Below are 18687 nucleotides of genomic sequence, written 5' to 3'. Positions count from 1 at the left end.
GGCCCTTTGTCCTTTTTGTGACTTGGTGAAATACTCATCCTTCAAGACCCCGGTCAAATAGTCATCCTTGAAGCCTTTCTGGATTCACAAAGGCTGTCATTTCTTTCCACTGTTCTTTCTTAATGCCTTCTGCAAACTTTTCTGATGATACATAGGACTCTCCAAAAGTTACCTATTTATGAGTTTATCTCCTTTACCAGTCTGTGAGCTCCTGATATGCAGGGATGGTAACTACTCATTGTTGCCTCCTGAGCCTAGCCTTGTGCCTGGCCATAGTCATCGCTAAGAAATGTTGAGACAATGGAGAAATGACTTGAAACTAGATCTTGGAAGCCTTTGATATCCCAGCAAAATAATTCAACGCTATCTTCAGTGATATCCATTGTGGGGTATTCACAATGATCCACTGGTGGTCAGGGAGAAAATATTAGAACTACTATTTATGGTTTGTCAAAAATTAACAATGAAAGTAAGCTTTTCTAATATTTTCTATAAACTGACAGTAGCACACGTATTTAATTTATAAATAAACACAAATGTTGGCCAGGCATGGTGGCTCACGCCTGTAATGGCAGCACTTTGGGAGGCCAAGGCGGGTGGATCACGAGGTCAGGAGTTCAAGGTCAGCCTGGCCAATATGGTGAAATCGCGTTTGTACTAAAAAATACAAAAATTAGCCAGGCCTGGTGGTGTGCACCTGTAGTCCCAGCTACTTGAGAGGCAGAGGCAGGAGATTCACTGGAACTCAGGAGGCGGAGGTTGCAGTGAGCCGAGATCGCCTCCACTGCGCTCCAGCGTGAGCAACAGAGCAAGACTCTGTCTCAAACAAACAAACAAACACAACACATACATTAAGAATAGGAGGTGCCTTTGAGAATTGTAGGCTGCTGTTGCAAGTAAGGGGGAGCCACTGAAAGACTCTGAACAGGGGGAAAACATGAAAAAAAACAAGTGTTCAGAAGAATCGGTCTTACAGACTAGATGGAGATAGAGTCATCAATCAGTGGGCAAGGCACTGAAAGGGCCATACACAAGAGATAAAAGACTAGACAAGAATAGGTGTGACAGGAATGAGGGGAAAAGAAGATCTACTAAAGAATTATCATCATTATCTTCGTTAGCATCATTCCATCAGTGGAACTGGGTCACATATTGTCACAGTAAGCAGAAGGAGAAAGAGCCGCATGGAGACTCTAAATGCAGTCACAGAATGAGACCACAGGCTAAACTCAAAGGAGAACACGGAATATTTTGCCCGAGGCTTAGAGTCTATAAGTGAGACTTTGAAAAAACGTTTTTCACCACTGGTTTGAAGGGGCAACAAATAAAGGCCACTCCTCGGGCCTGTCCAATCCCAGATTGGGGCTTCTCAGTAAAGACTATTTATAGCTCAGATTATTGCAGCAAGGTTGTGCAACTGCTGCGTGGGGCAGGCAGGACAGCTGTCCCGAGCCCTTGCTGGGTTAGTGACCGTCTGACCGTCTTCTGGCTGCTTCCTGTTGGCTTAGGAGACAACAGAAGAAGGTGGATTTGTTTGTCCATTGAGCAACCTGCCATTGCCCTGCCTATGCCCCCCTGTCTCCCTTTAAACATTAACAATCTCTTAAAACATTTGGTTTTTGTGCCCAAGGCCAAGGGGATCCCAAGAGAAAGAGGAACAGAAAAGTGGAGGAGGAGGAAAGAAAGGAGCGGGGAGGAAGGGAGAGAGAGTGTTCCCTGCGTCAACAATTTATTCATTCCACAAACGTTTCTAAGTGTCCATGGTGACCCAGAAATCACGGGAACCTCGGGGTTCCAGGGCTGAGTAGAACACAACTCCCATCCTTAGGGATTCGCCATCCAGTAGAGGCGAAAGACGTCTAGACAGAAGACAAAAGGGAAAGGAAAAGCTCAATGCTGTGCCTTCAACTCAGCTTCTCCATTTTTTGGAGAAGGGTTAATAGGGGAAGCAGAGAGAGATGAGAGACCAAAGTTTCCAGGGCCTTTATCTCCAGAGCAGAGGGTCTTAAAACTTAGTGAGCAAAAACTGATTCAGAAGACTTGTTGGAGGCGTAGCTTCCAGTTCAGTGAGCCTATTTCAGCAGATCGGAGGTGGGCCCAGGGCTGTGCATTTTCCCAGCTCTCTGGGAGATCCAGATGCAGGTAGTCCGTGATCACAAGGGGATGCTGCTCTTCCATAGCGGGCCTGGAGAACCAGAACTGGCAACTGCCTGGCCCCAGAACTGCCATCCATGGGGCGGGTCCACCAGAGACTGATGGAGGAAAGAGGAAGAAGAAAGGAACAGGGCACCTCAGAGAGGATTAGCGTGGGAAACGGAAAAAGAGAAAACCCAAGGTGTGCAAAAGAGAAAAGGGATGCCTCTCTAAGAAGGCTAGCCAGTATTAGCGGAGGTGCTAGGGCCGCTCAGGTTGGCTGGTGTCCGTGTGTTCGCCACGGACACTGAAAGATTTTTGGTCTTTCAAACTTGAAGACTTGCCTAACCAAGCACAGAGCAAAGAACAGAAAGCTGACTTTGCTAGATGCTTGGGCATCAATATCACGTGGAACCAGCCTTTTCTTTGATACCTCTTACATTTCTTGCAGATCCCCTGCCTGCAGCACGTGCTGATCTCCAAGGGTGAGGCTGGATGAAGCCAGGGGCTATGGAAAAGGAGACTGTTTCAGAGGACTTGACACCATCTTCAGTAATTTCTCTGGTTCTTGGCAGCTCCATTTGGCTGCGTCCCTACCCTGCATAACCCTCCCAGCTAGTCTACTCCAGGGCAGCGTCCAGCAGGTGACCTGAGAGGGCAGCGGCGCACCGGTCTCCATGAAGGTTGAGCTCCGATGGCCAACAGCACTTTCCACCTTGTGGTCTACAACTCTTCACCCCGATGGCATGGAGATTGGTCTCTCTCTTCAGCTGGATTTAGGCCACCATCTGAGCCCCCGGGGTATGTTTTGTCTGACCCTGGCACCATTCGGTTCTTCTGCAGCATCAGGTACGATGTTCCTGTTTAGCTCGACCCCATTCCTAAGGCGCGTTTCTACTCCTCCACTCCTTTCCAAATGGACATCTCCTCCCTCATTCTTTTTTTTTTAAATTTTATAACATAAATATGTATTAAAAATAGAGACGGAGTCTTGCTATTTTACCCAGGCTGGTCTCGATCCCCTTGGCTCACGTAATCCTCACACCTCATACTCTCTAAGTGTTAGGATTACGGGCATGAGGCACCTCACCTGGTCTCCTCCCTCATTCTTTAAGCGACTGCTCTAGCGTTACCTTCCCTGTGAATTCTTTCTTTCTTTTTTCCCATTTGGAATCCTTTTTATTTTATTTATTTAATTGACAAATAATAATTGCACAAATTTATGGGGTGCATAGTGATCTTTTGATACATAGAAGGTATAGTGATCAGACTGGGATAATTGGCACATCTGTCACATCAAACATTATCATTTCTTTGTGTTAGAAATTTTCAAGATCCTCCTTCTAGCCCTTTGAAACTATATGTTTCTATTAACTACAGTCATCCTACAGTGCTATAGAACACTAGACCTTACACCTCCTATCCAGCTGTAATTTTGTATCATTTAGCAAATCTCCCTGTTCTTTCTCCCATCTTCCCTTGTCCTATTTGAAGTTTTTATCACATGGTACTGGCACTCTGTTTGGGTATGCGCCACCCATTTTACTGCAGGTTCCAGGGATCTAGTCTCATGGGGGTCACTGGGGCAGAATGATTAGGAACTCAGGCTAAACTAATTCAGAATCTCAGCACTGTCACCTGTCAGCTGTGTGACCTCAGGCAAGCTACTTCATCAACCTACTCTCAGTTTCCTTACCTAATAAAATGGACAAACAGTTGTACTTACTATTAAGGTTAAATGTAGTTACTATTAAGGATATAACTTGGTCCAGCACCTGAAACATTGTAGCTCTCAATAAATGTTTGTTCTTCTCATTATACATATGCATATCCTTACTTTAATCTCTGTGGATTTAATACAGAGTGGATGCTCAATCATGTTTATGGGATTAGCAGTTAAGATATGTACCTGTATCACTGCACCTATCCATTAGTATATTTTAAGAAGGAACAGGCAATTCAATATATCTGTTCATAGATCAGTATTTTATGGTGTTTCCTCTATGCGAGGATTGGTTCAGAGTGGAATTATCTACCCAAGCTCGGGCAGTCCATCAATCGCTCTTCTTTTGTGTCCGTTGCTTCGGAGTGTCTTTCTCACTTCTGTTCCCATCCTTATATTTGCTGCCCTGTTTCTGAAGGAGCGAATTAGAAAATGGTGGCTTTTTAAGAGGACCTTAAACTGAGCCTGAGTTGTCTAGAGGAAGACAGCAAAAGAATTCTATCAAGTCTGTTGTAATTTGAATTCCGCCTTTCCCGCTATCAATTTCCACCCTGTGAAATGAGGTGGGAGGAACTAAATGCACTCTGCAGTCCCTGTTAATTGCAGTGGTCTGTGATCTTTTTTTTTTTTTTTCCGTGGGGGCACTTTTAGCTCAGCAAGGTGAAGCAACGTTAGCAAACGAACACAATTTAATGGCTAGTTCTGGCTCTCTGATAAGGATACTCTCAAAAAGAAAACAGGTGCAACCTCTACTGTTTGCCCGATTTGCTGCTTGTCTTTGCACTTGCCTGGAATTACTAGAGGCCGTTTGCATGGCTGAGCTGAATGTCTGGAAACCTGGTTTCTGCCCCTTTGTGTTCAGAAATTTTGAGAAAAGATAACAAGGGTGGACTGAGCTCAGAAGGAGCTAAGCTTTTCTTAGAGATTTTAGTCAAATAACAGAAGGTTAAACATGAAGAGGAAATGACTGGTAAAATAGTGAAAAACCAGTAGCAAATCATGTACTACCTTTACCTCTCTTCCAGGAGAAATTGGCTACGAGTCCCTGCCTTTATCTTGGAGGCTGAAGGTGTGGGGAGGGACTTCAGCCTGCTCCTCAGCCCTGCCCTGTCTCTGAGACAAGGATTGCCCCTGGCAGCGCAGTGAGATCTCTGCCCTGCCAGCAGGTGGGGCCCAGGCACCGTCCTTTGCCCCATCTCTTCTTCCCTCTACTATTCAAGGTGGCTTACTTTGAATCCATTCTTCCTGTCAGGCCATTGTTCCTTATCCTCATTAAATCTATGTTTCTTTAGAAAAGCATTTAAAAAAATTTACGTATATGCCTTGTATTAGTCCATTTTGCATTGCCATAAAGAAATACCCAGGACTAGGTAATTCATACAGAAAAGAGGCTTATTTTCGTTCATGGTTCTTCAGACTGTGCAAGAAGCACAGTGCCAGCATCTGTTTTGGGGGAGGCCTCCGGAAGCTTTTACTAATGGCAGAAAGTGTAGGGGGAGCAGACGTGTCACACGGTGAGAGTGGGAGCAAGAGAGAGAGGGAGGAGATGCCAGGCTCTTGTTAACAATCAGATATCAATAGCTAATAGAGTGAGAATTCACTCATCACCAAGGGAACCCAGCCATTCATGAGGGGTCCACCCCCATGATCCAAACACCTCCTGCTAGGCCCCACCTCCAACATTGGGGGGGTCACACGTCAACATTAGATTTGAAGGGGACAAACCTCCAAACCATATCATATCTCTTCCCCTAAAGACATTATACTTGGCAGCCACCTACCTAGGCCTGTCGCACCACCCCCAGCCAGCCAGCGCCAGCTCTGGCTCTTACCTCTTCCCACCGATCTTGATTGACGGCTAGCAATTGGTGGCATGCTTTCCTGTGTCTTAATGTCAAATTTGGAGACACTACAGTAAAAGTCAGTCCCTAAATGAACCATCCCCTCAATGAATGTTTCCTGGGCGTCATCTACAAGCCATTAGGCACTATGGGAGGCCCATAGGTAGAAACGGCTGTGGGATCCAGGGGAAGAAGCAACTAGCTCTGCCTTGGGGAGCTGGAGAGGGTTTTGCAGGTAGAGAAAGGAAAGAAGGACAGCCAGGAACAGAATGCAGGGTAGGTATGTTGAGGGGTGAGAAGCGGAGGAAGTGCGACCTGTTCAGGAAATGGGAGGTCGTTCTGAGGAGCTGGAACACAGCATGCAGGGAAAATGATGGGAGATGACGTCATGAAGGGATGTAAAGGCATTTGGACTTGCCCCTGTTGGTGATGGGATAATCATCAGGTACCTCAGCAAGGAGCTGAAAAACAAGAGTTTTAGGTCTTCCCCTTTAAATTAACCTGTTCAGTCAGCACACTAGGGGTATTCAAGTAATTAGAAACGAACCTTGAGAAGGGATGGTGGGGAAAGCGCCCCCAGGGCAAGCAGTAGGTGTGCTCCAACTGACATATACCTTGCAGGAGCCCAGCTTGTTTTACTGCACTCCTAGAATACAGTTGACTCAGCTACCTCCAACTCCTGTCATATTCCACATTTACTTTATGCACATATATTTACTATATTTACAGATTCACCATATTTATCATACTATGATAAATAATTGTAAAGTGCTTTGTAACACACAGAGTGCTCTACAAATGGATTGATAATTTGTATTGTAGTTTTCCATGGGTGTGCTCAGAGGCTCTAGCCAGAATACATATTGCTCAGATACCCTCCTCCGAGAAAGTTGCTCCCTTCAACTTTACTATAAAGCAGAAATATGGAAGTAAGAAGAGATGGGCACAGTCAATCACATCAGTCAACTCCAATTTGGTGACCAATATTGTGATTGTTCCAGACTATAACCCAAAGGCAGTGAAGATAAAGTGTGTTTTGTGGAAGCAGGACTTTTGCCTCGGCGTGGTGGCTCACATATGTAATCCCAGCATTTTGGGAGGCCGATGCGGGCAGATCACTTGAGGTCAAGAGTTCGAGACCAGACTGGCAAACATGGTGAAACCCCACCTCTACTAAAAATACAAAAATTAGCCGGGTGTGGTGGTGAGTGTCTGTAATCCCTGCTACATGGGACGCTGAGGCAGAAGACTCACTTGAATCCAAGAATCGGAGGTTGCAGTGAGCTGAGATTGTGCCACTGTACTCCAACCTGGGTGACTGAGCAAGATTCTGTCTCAAAATAAATAAAATAAATAAATAAATAAATAAATAAATAAATAAATAAATAAATAAAAGCAGGACTTTGGAGGGCCTTTCATATACTGAGAATTCAATGGTCACTGAGAATTCAAAGAAGGTTATTTGAATCCAGCATTTCTCAAGGTTGATTTGACCACCAAATCTCTTATTTCCAGGTCCACATTGCCTGGAGGCCCTCCAAGATACTCAAGAAATAGTAGAGTCTCTGTCCTATATTTCAAAAGGAAAATGTTCATTTCTGGGGGAAGCTGTAGGTAACCTGTAATGTGGGAACTAGTCCAAGAGGCAGCACCAGAAGCTGTAGCTGCAGAAAGCCAGCATCTCCCCGTCTCTGCGGTCGATCCTTACCCTGTAGCCTTGGGTCTGGTCTGAGAAGCTTCCTCTGAGGTTCTTAGCTAAGACCTGCCCTACTTCCCACCTGCCTCACCCCACATGACCATCTTTTTATTACCAGCCCTGACTCTTAGTCTTATCCCTACCTCCTTAGTATTCCCTTTGCTTGACGTTTGTAACCCTTACCTGGGGCTTATTGTAAGAACTCAGGGAGAAGGACCCAAGGCTACCTTGATAATATTCTCTCATTGATGTAACACCGGTTTATGAAATATCTCTATTCTGTTCTATTCATTTTATTTTTGAGACGGAGTCTCACTCTGTTGCCTAGGCTGGAGTGCAGTGGCCTGATCTTGGCTCACTGCAACCTCCATCTCCTGGGTTCAAGCAATTCTCTTGCCTCAGCCTCCTGAGTAGCTGGGATTACAGGCTGAAAGAGTGACTCTGTAGGCTCAGACTCAGACCACGCTACACCGGTTTGGCCAAGAGATCTTTATTCGAGGCAGCAGGCTAGGCTGGGCAGGAGACAGAGAGAGAGAGAGCCGTGGGGGTTTGCTTCTTTTATGCGCAGGAGGGCTGCGTGGATGTTTGTGATTGGTTGGGGTGGGGCTTAGAGCGAGGTGGGAAAAACACCTCTCTCTGATTGGTTTTTCTTTTGGCGGGTTTGCATTGAGGAAGAAGAACCCAGAACTAGGACCCGCAACTGAACCAGCGCCATTAGGGTGCTCCTGTTACCTAACATTCCTCCCTTTTTTGTTTTTTAAGAAGTGGGGGGGTGGGCGTCGCTGTTCATCTGGCTACTTCCTGCTGAACGGGGATGTCGTAGGGAAGGGATATTGGAGGACTGTAGGGGTAGAGCAGCAACAGGAGGCCAAGGAAGGCAGCGCTGAAGGTGAACACTTCCCGGGGTGTGAAGTCATCTATGGACGCGAGCCATCTGTATGGCAGGGAAGGATCTGCTGTGAGCCACGCATCTTCTTGGAGGGCCTGGAGGAAATCTGAGAAATTACAGGTCCTGGAGGCGGAGGCCATGGGTAGGCGAGTCTTCGTCGTTTTCTTCGGTTGCTAGAAGTTGGTAGTGCCTAATGAGAAGCTGGTTAAAAGTCTGGTTAGATAAGGAGGAGATTCGTTGTTGCATGAATTTTATTAAGCAAGGGAGGAGGGTACAAAAGGCCGCTATTCCTAGGAGGGGTCCGAGATATGGTAGAACCCAAGCTAAAAGAGGCATTTTTAGAGTCTCCCAAAGTGAGAAGCCTGTCTTCGTTTCGAGGAGCTTTTGTCTTATATCATTAAGATTTTTTATGTTAGTCTGGACAACCTGGGACTCATTAATAAAGTAACAACAGCTTTCCTGGAGGAGAATGCATGTGCCTCCTTTTTCAGCTGTCAGGAGGTCTAGGGCTCTGCGGTTTTGGAGGACTACTCCGGCTAAAGAGGTGAGTTGTCGCTGCAGGGCGGCTAGGTGTACCTACCTTTAATTCATTAACCTGTGAGACTCCATATCCGAGGGAGGTGGCCCCTAGAGCGGAGCCTAGAAGGGAGGTTGCAAGGGAGAGGCCAAGGATGGCAGGTATAAAGACAGCCTGTCTTTTTCTTGGGGCCTGATTTATGGGAGGGTGGTTAAGGTTGAAGGCGGTGGTCCCTTCGGAAAGGGAGAGGAGGGTAAGTTGTGGTAGGAGTGTGACGGGGAAGCAGGTGGTATTGATGGAGGGGTTGATTGTTTTGTAAAGAGTGTGGTTACACCAGAAGAAGTATCTATCAGGGGCAGAAGAGTCAGGGTATGAGATGGTGGTATTACAGAAGGAAGGGGATTCTGGTATGTTTGTGTAGCAGGTAACGGCCTGGGACATGTTGAAGAGGGGAACACCAAATATTAAGGGGGTGTTGGGGAGTGATGAATGACTGGTAGTGTTAGTAGTGTTTGGGAGGGCGACCGGAACAGCAATAAGTGGTGGTTTATTGAGGCTGGCACATAGGAAGCAGTTGGAGGGAGAGATGTTAGAGGTGTTTAAGAGTTGGATTCCTTCCTGTAGAAGTAAGAGCCAAGACTGCTGTACTGAGACAGAAACAGAGGGGGAGTCTAGCTGCTGAAGGAGGTCTTCGGCGGCTTGAGAGATGTCGCTGCAGACGCCGGGAAGTGTAAGGGAAGGAAGGGGGGCACTGGGGCATGATCAGGAACTTATGAGAGCATGTTGGGGTGGGGTGGTCTTTGGCTGCATGGGGTGGCCCCCTACTTTGACTATAGGAGGGCCAGAGGTGGAGACAGTGCCTTAATACTCCTGTAGAACCGAGGAAGTAGGAGGGAAATCACGAGACGCCTACTCACCGCAAGAGGCACCCTGGGCTCCTGTGTGGTGATGGTGTGTGTCGGGAAGAGGTCCTAAGGCCCGGTCAGTCGTAGGCTGCCAACTTAATGAGATCGGCTTTAGGACGGGGTCTGGCCCAGCTCCCCCGAGGGAGCTGGGGCTGTCGGTCGCCCAGTGGCCGGATTGTTGGCACTTGGGTCACGGTCTTTTGGGTGGCCTGGGATTAGGACACTCACGAGCCCAATGACCTTTGTTCCCACATTTAAAGCAGGGTCCAGGGGGTTGGTGGTGAGTGGTAGACATAGAGGCATGGCGTCTGATAGGCTGGGCTGAGGCCTGGAAGGCCTGAGCCAACATCTGGCACTTATGCGTCCTTGTCTGCTCGTCATGGTTGTGGTAGACTTTGTGAGGATCTCGGTCTGCGGGGTAAAGGGGCCTCTGTCTAGCTGTTTTTAGTTTGGTCTGAATGTCTGGGAAGCTTTGTGTGAAGAAATGCTTTGAGGTCTATGTTGTTGGATTGTTGGGGTGCCTGTGTAAGGCAGGTGAGGAAGGCGGACGGGTTTTTAGGGGAAGTTGGAGGGGTCGGAGAGGAAGTTGGAGGGGTCGGAGAGGAGGTGGGGGCAGGAATTGGCGGCGGCACGGTGGCGGAAGGGCGAGGTTGGGGATGGTGATATGGCGGCGGTTCGTCAGCAGGGTTAAAATCGGAAGTAGGAGGGGGAGAGGGTTGGGAAAGGCTTTTGGAGTGGAGGCCAGCCATGACACTTGTTGTGGTTAGGGTTAACGGGGACACATAGAGGTGAGGCTTATCGTCTAATAGGAGAAGCTAGGAATATGGAGGATCTCTGCCCAATCTCCTGTGTGCACAATCATTGTAAGGGGCCTGGGGAATTTTAGGGTCTAGGGTCCCATAAGGGGCCATTCATTTTGGTTGTCTAAGGGGTAGGTCGGCCAATCTTGCGTGCAGAATTTGATTAAGCGTTTAGGTTTGAGGTCAGCGGCAAGGCCTAGGGTAGCCAGATTGTCTAGAAGGCATTTTAGGAGAGAGTGGGCCGGCAGGGATGCAGAGCCTCCCATAGCAGGGGAAGGGGCAGTGATGGCTAAGAGGGAGTCCCCTAATTAGCCGAACACTGTAACCAGGTTCAGAGCCTTCGGTTGGTCGTCACCAAGGCGAAGGGACTGAAGGGCCAACAGGATGGCCGAGGGACCGTGAGCCACTTGGTACCAAGATTTTTGTATGTCGCCAACAGTATGGCGTGGAGGCTCAGGCTGGAGACGCGAGGGGGAGAGGGAGAAAACTCAGTTCCCTGCGGGTCGAGGAAGGGAAGCAGGAGTCTGCCGCCCCAGTATAGGACTAAGCAGCAGACTACGGAAGGGGACTTACCAAACAGGAGCCGGTGGTAGATGCGCTGTTCGGCGGACGGGAAATTGGGCGAAGGCCGGCCGGGACCTGTTCTGAGTCTTAGGGGGACTGGGGTCCCGCCGGAGGCCGGGAGTCCCAATCCGAGTCATGGCACCAATGAAAGAGTGACTCTGTAGGCTCAGACTCAGACCACGCTACACCGTTTCGGCCAAGAGATCTTTATTGGAGGCAGCAGGCTGGGCTGGGCAGGAGACAGAGAGAGAAAGAGACAGCGGTGGGGGGTTTGCTTCTTTTATGCCCAGGAGGGCTGCATGGATGTTTGTGATTGGTTGGGTGGAGCTTAGAGCGAGGCGGGAAAAACATCTCTCTCTGATTGGTTTTTCCTTTGGCGGGTTTGCATTGAGGAAGAAGAACCTGGAACTAGGACCCGCAACTGAACCAGCGCCATTAGGGTGCTCCTGTTACGTAACACAGGCACCCGTCACCACACCAGGCTAACTTTGTATTTTTGATAGAGATGTTGCCCAGGCTGGTCTCAAACTCCTGAGCTCAAGTGATCCGCCCGCCTCAGCTTCCCAAAGTGCTGGGATTATAGGAATGAGCCACTGTGTCTGGCCCACTTTCTTCATATTTTTAAGTTGTTCTTTGTTTCTATTGCGGGTGGGAGTTTCTTTTAGGACTCCTTTTGCTCTGTGATATATGTCTTATAGCCAGTAATTTTTTTCTTAATATTATGTGTGCTCCCTAGGGTATAATCTGGTTTTAAATCTTCATGTCGTGTCTGTCTTGTTTTCACCTCTGATGCTTTTGGTTGTCTTCATTTGAAGGCAAGGAGAAACCTTCATCTGTTTTTGCTTTCGCATTTATGATTAAAAACCTGTAATTCTTTTTTTAGTGTGACGTTTTCAGAATTACTCGCACAAAGTGCTCTTCACAAGTGTTTGTGGTGCAGAAAGCAGCAGTGAACGGGAGTGCTTTCCCCTTTGTGTTAGGGAGATCTAGGTTTTCCTGGTTTGGCCCCTTTGGGGTTTTGGTTCCTAGGCTGCTGACTCTAAAGACACTCCTGGGTTCTGTTTGTAAAGCAAAAAGACAGCTGATTTCTGAAATCACATGATACATTTTAAGTAATTGAATCCCAAACTGCGTTTGAATAAGAAACCATCCTCCAGCTTCAAGCTTTCCCGGCATCAGCATTAGTTTTCATTCAAGTTAAAAATGTCCTCCTGGCTTCCCCTCCCTCTACTAGAATTCTGGGTTACTTTCAAAAGACCCACGTTACTTTGTTTGTTTGTTTGCTTGTTTTATTTTGTTTTGTTTAGAGACAGAGTCTTGCTCTGTCACTCAGGCTAGAGTGCAGTGGCGCCATCTTGGCTCACTGCAAGCTCCACCTCCCCAGTTCAAGTGATTCTCCTGCCTCGGCCTCTGGAGTAGCTGGGATTACAGGCGCGCCACACCCGGCTAATTTTTATATTTTTAGTAGAGACGGACGGGGGTCTCCGCATGTTGGCCAGGCTGGTCTTGAGCTCCTGATCTCAAGTGATCTGCCCACCTTGGCTTCCCAAATTGCTGGGATTACAGGCATGAGCCACCACGTCTGTTCCATTTTACTTTAAATAATATAATTTCTTCTATTCTTCCAGGCATTCACCTGGCTCCTAGGGCTTTTGTGCTGTAGGCCTATATTTCTAGCTACTTTTGGAAAAAATCTCTCTGGAGGCCCAATGAGCTTGTCACATCAGCCCGTCCAGGGGTAACGCACATTTCTCTGCCCTCACGTGCCTCTCCCTTGCTGTCTTTAACTTAATCAAGGCCCATAACACCCTCTACAATGCTGAGCAAACTCAGATCCTCCTAGTCTTCATGGAGTCTTTCTTTTTCCTTATTCCATTGGTGTAATCTGATTGAATTTAAATTTTGCACATTTTGCATTAGTAATTCTCTTGCATGAATCTCTTTCTCTTCCTCCCTTCTGCCATCACTGGCTCTTGTCCTCTCTTGACTGTAGAATAATCTCTTCGGTGGTCTTCCTGTGGTCTTCCCTTCCCCTCCACTAAATCTACTCTCTATTCAGTATCAAGAAAGGCTTAATCAGTAGTGAATACTCTCCACCCAGCCCTTGACCCATTGTCAGTCTCTGGCGTCAGATCCTCTCCAGCAGGGCAAAGTGCAACTGCAGCCAGCACTTGCCTTCAAGAGAAGGACTGAAGATCATTGTGTGCCTGAACCAAGTCAGTCTAACTGCTCCTTCACCAGCTCACCCAGAACTATAGGGGCTTTCTACAGTCGTGTTCCCATGGCTCTGGGAGTTCCTCCAGACTTGAACTCTGGTTTGACTTCCCAAGTTTATATCCTATGCTTCATACCAAGATCTCCCCACTTTGCCTGTCCTACAAGAAGTAGTGGCCAGGTTGGACTTTGTGATAAGTGTTGGAGGTTGCTTCTTGGCTCACCCTTGGTACCTTGTTCTACTGGCCACAGCTAAGCTCCACAAAGCCTAGGTGACTGGGACACTGCAACCCAGCCCAGACCCAACACTGTGGCCCTCTACTAGTTGAGCATGGGATCCAGATGAGACTTCTAGCGCTAATACTAAAGACTATGAGGTTTGCAAGGTGAAGTTCACTGGCAACCTCTTATAGTCAATAACAAATATTTCTAGTTTGTTCATTCATTGAGTCATCCAACAAGTATTTATAGAGCAACCATCAAGTGCCATATACATTTCATAGTGTTAGGGATATAACAGGGAAAATGTCAGACAAGGTTTCTACTCTTAGAATCCATATTCTACTATTGGACGGAAAGAGATAGCACATATAGCATCAATGATTGTCAATGATCTTAAATGTCTGAAGACAATTAGCTGTATAAGATGTAAGTAACTGAGAGGGAACGGCTATTTTGTACAAAATGCTCAAGGAATTAGCTCTGGGAATATGACATTTAAACAAAGATCTGAATGACAAGAAGAAGCCAGCATGCCAATTTTGGTGGGCAGAGTATATTGGGTAGAGAGACCAGCACAAGCACAAAACCCTAAAGTGAGAATGAACCTGGATGAGTCTGAAGGATGGGAAAGAGGACAATGTGGTTGGATTTGATGAGCAAGGAGGTGAATAAGAGGAAAAATTAAGTCAAACAGGAAGACACAGACTAGATCATGTAAGGCCTTGGTAAGTGATATGGTTTGGCTGTGTCCCCACCCAAATCTCATCTTGAATTGTAGTTCCCATAATTCCCACTGTTGTGGGAGGGACCCAGTGGGAGATAACTGAATCTTGGGGGTGATTACCCCATGCTGCTGTTCTCATGACAGTGAACGAGTTTTCACGAGATCTGATGGTTTTATAAGTTTTATAAGGGATTTCCCCCTTTTGTTCGGCACTTCTCTCTTGCCTGCCAACACGTAAGACATGCGTTTGATTCTCCTTCTCCTTCTGCCATGATTGTGAGGCCTCCCACTCATGTAGAACTGTGAGTCCATTAAACCTCTTTTCCCTTATAAATTACCAGTCTCAGATATGTCTTTCTTAGCAGCATGAGAACAAACTAATTCAGTAAATTTGCATAAGACATTTGCACTTCTCTTTGAAAGCAATGGGAAGCCATGCTCTGCATACTCAGAATAAGAGTGAGATTGGAAACCATGGTGATTGAAGACCTACTGGGAGTGAAGACTTGAGCCCTGAAGGAGAGAGTGACTGCAAAGTTTCTCAGATATCTGCAGCTGGGGATGATATCGGGATGGGATGCCTGGCTCCTGGGGCTAGTGAGGAGTTCAAAGAAGAAGGAGCAGAAATGGATTCAGGAGAGAGTGAGCAGAGCCTCAGTGTTCTGTAAGTAAGTGCTCCTACAGGGGAAGGGTTAGAGAGGTCAGTAGAGGGGCCCAGGATTCCGGGAAGCCAGAGATTCTAGCTCTAAGACATGCTATTGTAGCCTCAAGACAGATGCACAATTATAGGTTACAACAATGGAGTCATTTTGAAGAAGCAAAAATACTCAGTGCAATGGACTGCATGTTAATGTCCTTCCAAAATTCATATGTTGAAACCCTAACCCACTATGTGATAGGCTTAGGAGGTAAAGCCATTGGGAGGTAATGAGGGTGGAGTTCTCAGGAATACGATTGGTGCTCTTATAAACGGGACCCCAGAGCGCTCTCTCGCCCTCACTCCACCGCGTGAGGATACAAGAAGCCTGCAGTGTGCAGTCTGGCAAGGGCCCTCCCCAAAACCTGACCATGCTGACACTTTGATCTTGGACTTTCAGGCTCCAGAACTGGGAGAAATAAATTTCTGTTGTTTGCATGTCACCCAGTCTATGGCAGCCCAAATGGGCCAAAACACCCACGTTCATCACTAGCAGGCCCTGGACATATTATCCTATTGATTCTCAGCTCTGCTCTCTTGCACTGTGGGCACCCTAAAACAAGATACATACGTAAAAATAAATGTAAAAATGGCACCCTGATAGTTACGCAGGGTGGGCCCCAGGTGTGCCTACCAGGCTAATAGTATAACTCCTGGCCTCAGGCAAATGGCCTTCTTGACCTTCCAATGGCCTAATAAGCAGCCCTCCCTTGAGAAGTCCTTTCTCCTTTCATGATTGTTCTTTTTTTTGCATGGTAGATTTTACCTTTGCTAATATGCAATGGTTAAAAAAAAGAAAAAACGGAAAGGAAAAAAAGCAACCCTACCAAATAGAAGGGACTTTGAAAGTGTGAAGACTGCTCAGTTCTCTGACAAGCCCTGCTGCCTCAGCCCACAGTGAGGCACTGGAATAAAATTAGGACTGTGTGAAGGATGAATGGGTCCAGTCTCTCTCCTGCAGAGCCCTGCCGTGTGGACAGGGCCAGAGTCATCACTTGGTTCATAAGCTGGAATAGAGCGCCTTTCATTCAGAGTTCCCAGGACACTTCACAGCTGCTAAAATGATCCTAAGCAAATATTTGTAGCCACACAATACAGGTGGGAATATGGAGGTACTAAGAAGAAAAAGGATTGGCCAAAACCCCCAGAGTCAACTCCAGAGGTAGGACCAGAAGCCAGGACCTGAGCCAGTTCAGGGCTCTGTCAGCAGGATCAGGTCTGGGAAGGGAGGGTGGGATTTCATGACTAAGAAGAGTGGTGATGAAACAAATCTGGGGGGTCCACAGTAACAGCTGGCTGTGAGCCCACTGATTCCTAATCCAGTGCCACTCAGGCAAGTGTGTTCAGTGCCTTGGTGACCTGCAGCTCTAAGTGGCTAGAGGGTGTTAATAATTCAAGGCCTCTGATTAGATTGACAGTGTCTGTCAGAGTGAGATGTGCTGTTGAGTGTTTTCTGTGCTCCAGACAAATTCACTTATAGTTTCAGTTAAGCCCATTTCTTGTATACTGGGGCCCAAAAGGCAAACACACAAAATGAGCATGTGATTGTGCTGTCAAGACAAGGGCGAGCACAAGATCGTCTGCCTGGCAGAGGCTATAGGCTGGAGTCCAGGTTGGGACTCGAAGTTAAGATACAAAAGTGTGCTTGGATATGGTCCTTCAGGGCGGAGACTGCCACATTCTTGTCACTACTGATCTTCAAATAAACAAAACTCCAATAAAATGTTATCAGTTGGAATCAATTGGAATTGATTTGCTGTTTGGCAGGCAAGGCAGAAAGGATTTGGGAGGGAAGAAAAGAAAGAAAATAAGCTGGGCTTCAGGACTCATGACGGGCTGCCACCAACACAGCGCTGTCACCCCATGTGGTCCTTAGAGGCTGCTTTGTCCTAGGGCTTCTCCGAAGGCTTGGATCTAAATAGAGGCCTCCCCCAGATGCCAGAAACCCCGCAGAGCTTCAGGGCTCATCAAAAACCTCCCACATGGCCTTGGAGAGGTCAGCGGCCATTCTGGCAATAAAGACTATACAAATTCAAATGCCAATGCCTCCACTGCTAGCTGTGGGATCTTGGGCAAATCACATCATCTCTTAGTGTCTCATTTCTCTGGGCACAAATAGCCTGTACCTGACAGGGTTGTGAAGTAAGAAGCTGATAGAGTGAGGAAGCACTTAGCACACAGCTGGCCTGCAGCAAGAGCTCAAAGCGTCAGTCTTTATCATTATGACTATGCGCCAAGCTCAGGGCACCCCAGAACTTGCTAATTTCCACTCCCTCTTCAATGCAGATCCAAATTCACTCGGGTCCAATTTAACTTGGCAGTTACATATAAGACCTAATTCCCAAATTAAAGAGCTTTGGACAAAAGTCCACCTTTGATGGCGGGTGAGGAAGGAAGCCAGGCAGTGTTGACAAATCCTTCATCACTGACACTTCTGCTCAGCATCAGTCAAGGCTGGCCCTGGGTAAAACCGACAGACAGGCCAAATTTGCTGTCATTGAGCTGCACCTCTCTAGCGCCTACCATCCCAGGATTTATGAGCCCCACAAGGAGTGGGGCTTTGGCACAGCCTGTCACCCTGAATCAGTAGACAGGCTTCCAGTGAAGTCGCCCACCAAGGGAGCATGACTGCAAAAGGGAGTGAGAACCAGCTCCGCTGGGGACACGCGCAGTCTGGAGCTGGCAAGGTGGAGCCAGGGAGAAGCAGAGCAGAGGGGGCCGATCTCCAGGCTGCGCCGGGCCGCAGCAATGGAAAGGCATCTTGTATACTGTAGAGGGCCACGCAGATGTTAAGGGTATTATCCTATGATTGTTACTATTTTTCATTGGAAAGCCAGTTGTTTAATATCAACAAAGTAGTCAACAAAACAAAGGAAACCAGAGCGATCTGGGTCTGTGGCTGACACATGTGTGACTACAGACGAATTCCATCACCCTTCAGAGCCCAGCTTCCCCCTCTGGGAAGTCCTCAGAGAGCAGGGTTGCTAAATGGACTGAAAGTGATAAGATCTTGTGCCTGTCACAGACAGATAATCAACCAAGGTTCCTTCTCCCTTCTCTCTGGTGAAGACACAGGGTACCTTTTTTTAAAAAAATGTAAAAAATGTAACTTCAGAAACTAGAAAGCAAGATTAGCACCAGGGAAAGCTTCAGTGGTGAATTGTTTTCATAGCATCTCTACTCCCTTCAAAGACCATGCAGACAGGGAGTATCTACTTTGGTGTGGTTCAGCCTTTTGCAGCCATTGCTTGCAAAAGAAGTGGTGTTTGGGAATGCTTTCAATATTCAGAGATGTGTTGTTGGCCCGGGTCGTATCTCTATGGATTCCAACAGCAGGAGCTTGCAGATGTGTGTGGAAAGGGCAGAAAGGCTTGCCCAGGAGGCTGAGCTGGAGGAGCGTCAGCGCCCGGCTTTGTGTGTTGGCTGGAACGCTTCTTGCAGCCCTCAGTGGGCGGCAGAGAAAACCAGCTACAGGCTGGAGAATGTGAGGGGTGTCCAAGTGCCATGAGAACGTTCTACTCAAGTCCATTTGATAGAGCTGTTGCTCCTGATGGCTTATCCTGTGTCCCCTGCCTGGACTGCTTCCAAGCCTCCAGGCCAGCTGGTCTAGGAGCTGCTGAGAAGCTATGTGTGCGAATTTCCTACACCCTGGCAGCCAGTGGCCGGGCATCTGTCAGGCTTCAGGGTGGGAGTTCATGGAGGGGCGTGGATTTAATCCTTCCACCATGAATCCAACAGAGGGCGTCTCTCTGCCCTGACCTT

At 47.4% G+C, this 18687-nt stretch overlaps 1 long non-coding RNA gene across 1 annotated transcript; it reads left to right on the top strand.

Moving 5' to 3' along the window:
• Positions 1–1731: 1731 nt before the first annotated feature.
• LOC129487660 (uncharacterized) lies at positions 1732–15367 on the top strand. The gene is made up of 3 exons (XR_008659413.2): positions 1732–2091; positions 2585–2982; positions 12697–15367. It is a non-coding gene; the product is annotated as an uncharacterized lncRNA (long non-coding RNA).
• Positions 15368–18687: the final 3320 nt, after the last annotated feature.

This window comes from Symphalangus syndactylus, chromosome 1, assembly GCF_028878055.3.
Source record: "Symphalangus syndactylus isolate Jambi chromosome 1, NHGRI_mSymSyn1-v2.1_pri, whole genome shotgun sequence".
Classification (NCBI taxonomy): domain Eukaryota; kingdom Metazoa; phylum Chordata; class Mammalia; order Primates; family Hylobatidae; genus Symphalangus; species Symphalangus syndactylus.
Note: the sequence above shows the minus strand (reverse complement) of the source record. Positions and strands in the feature narration are given on the sequence as shown.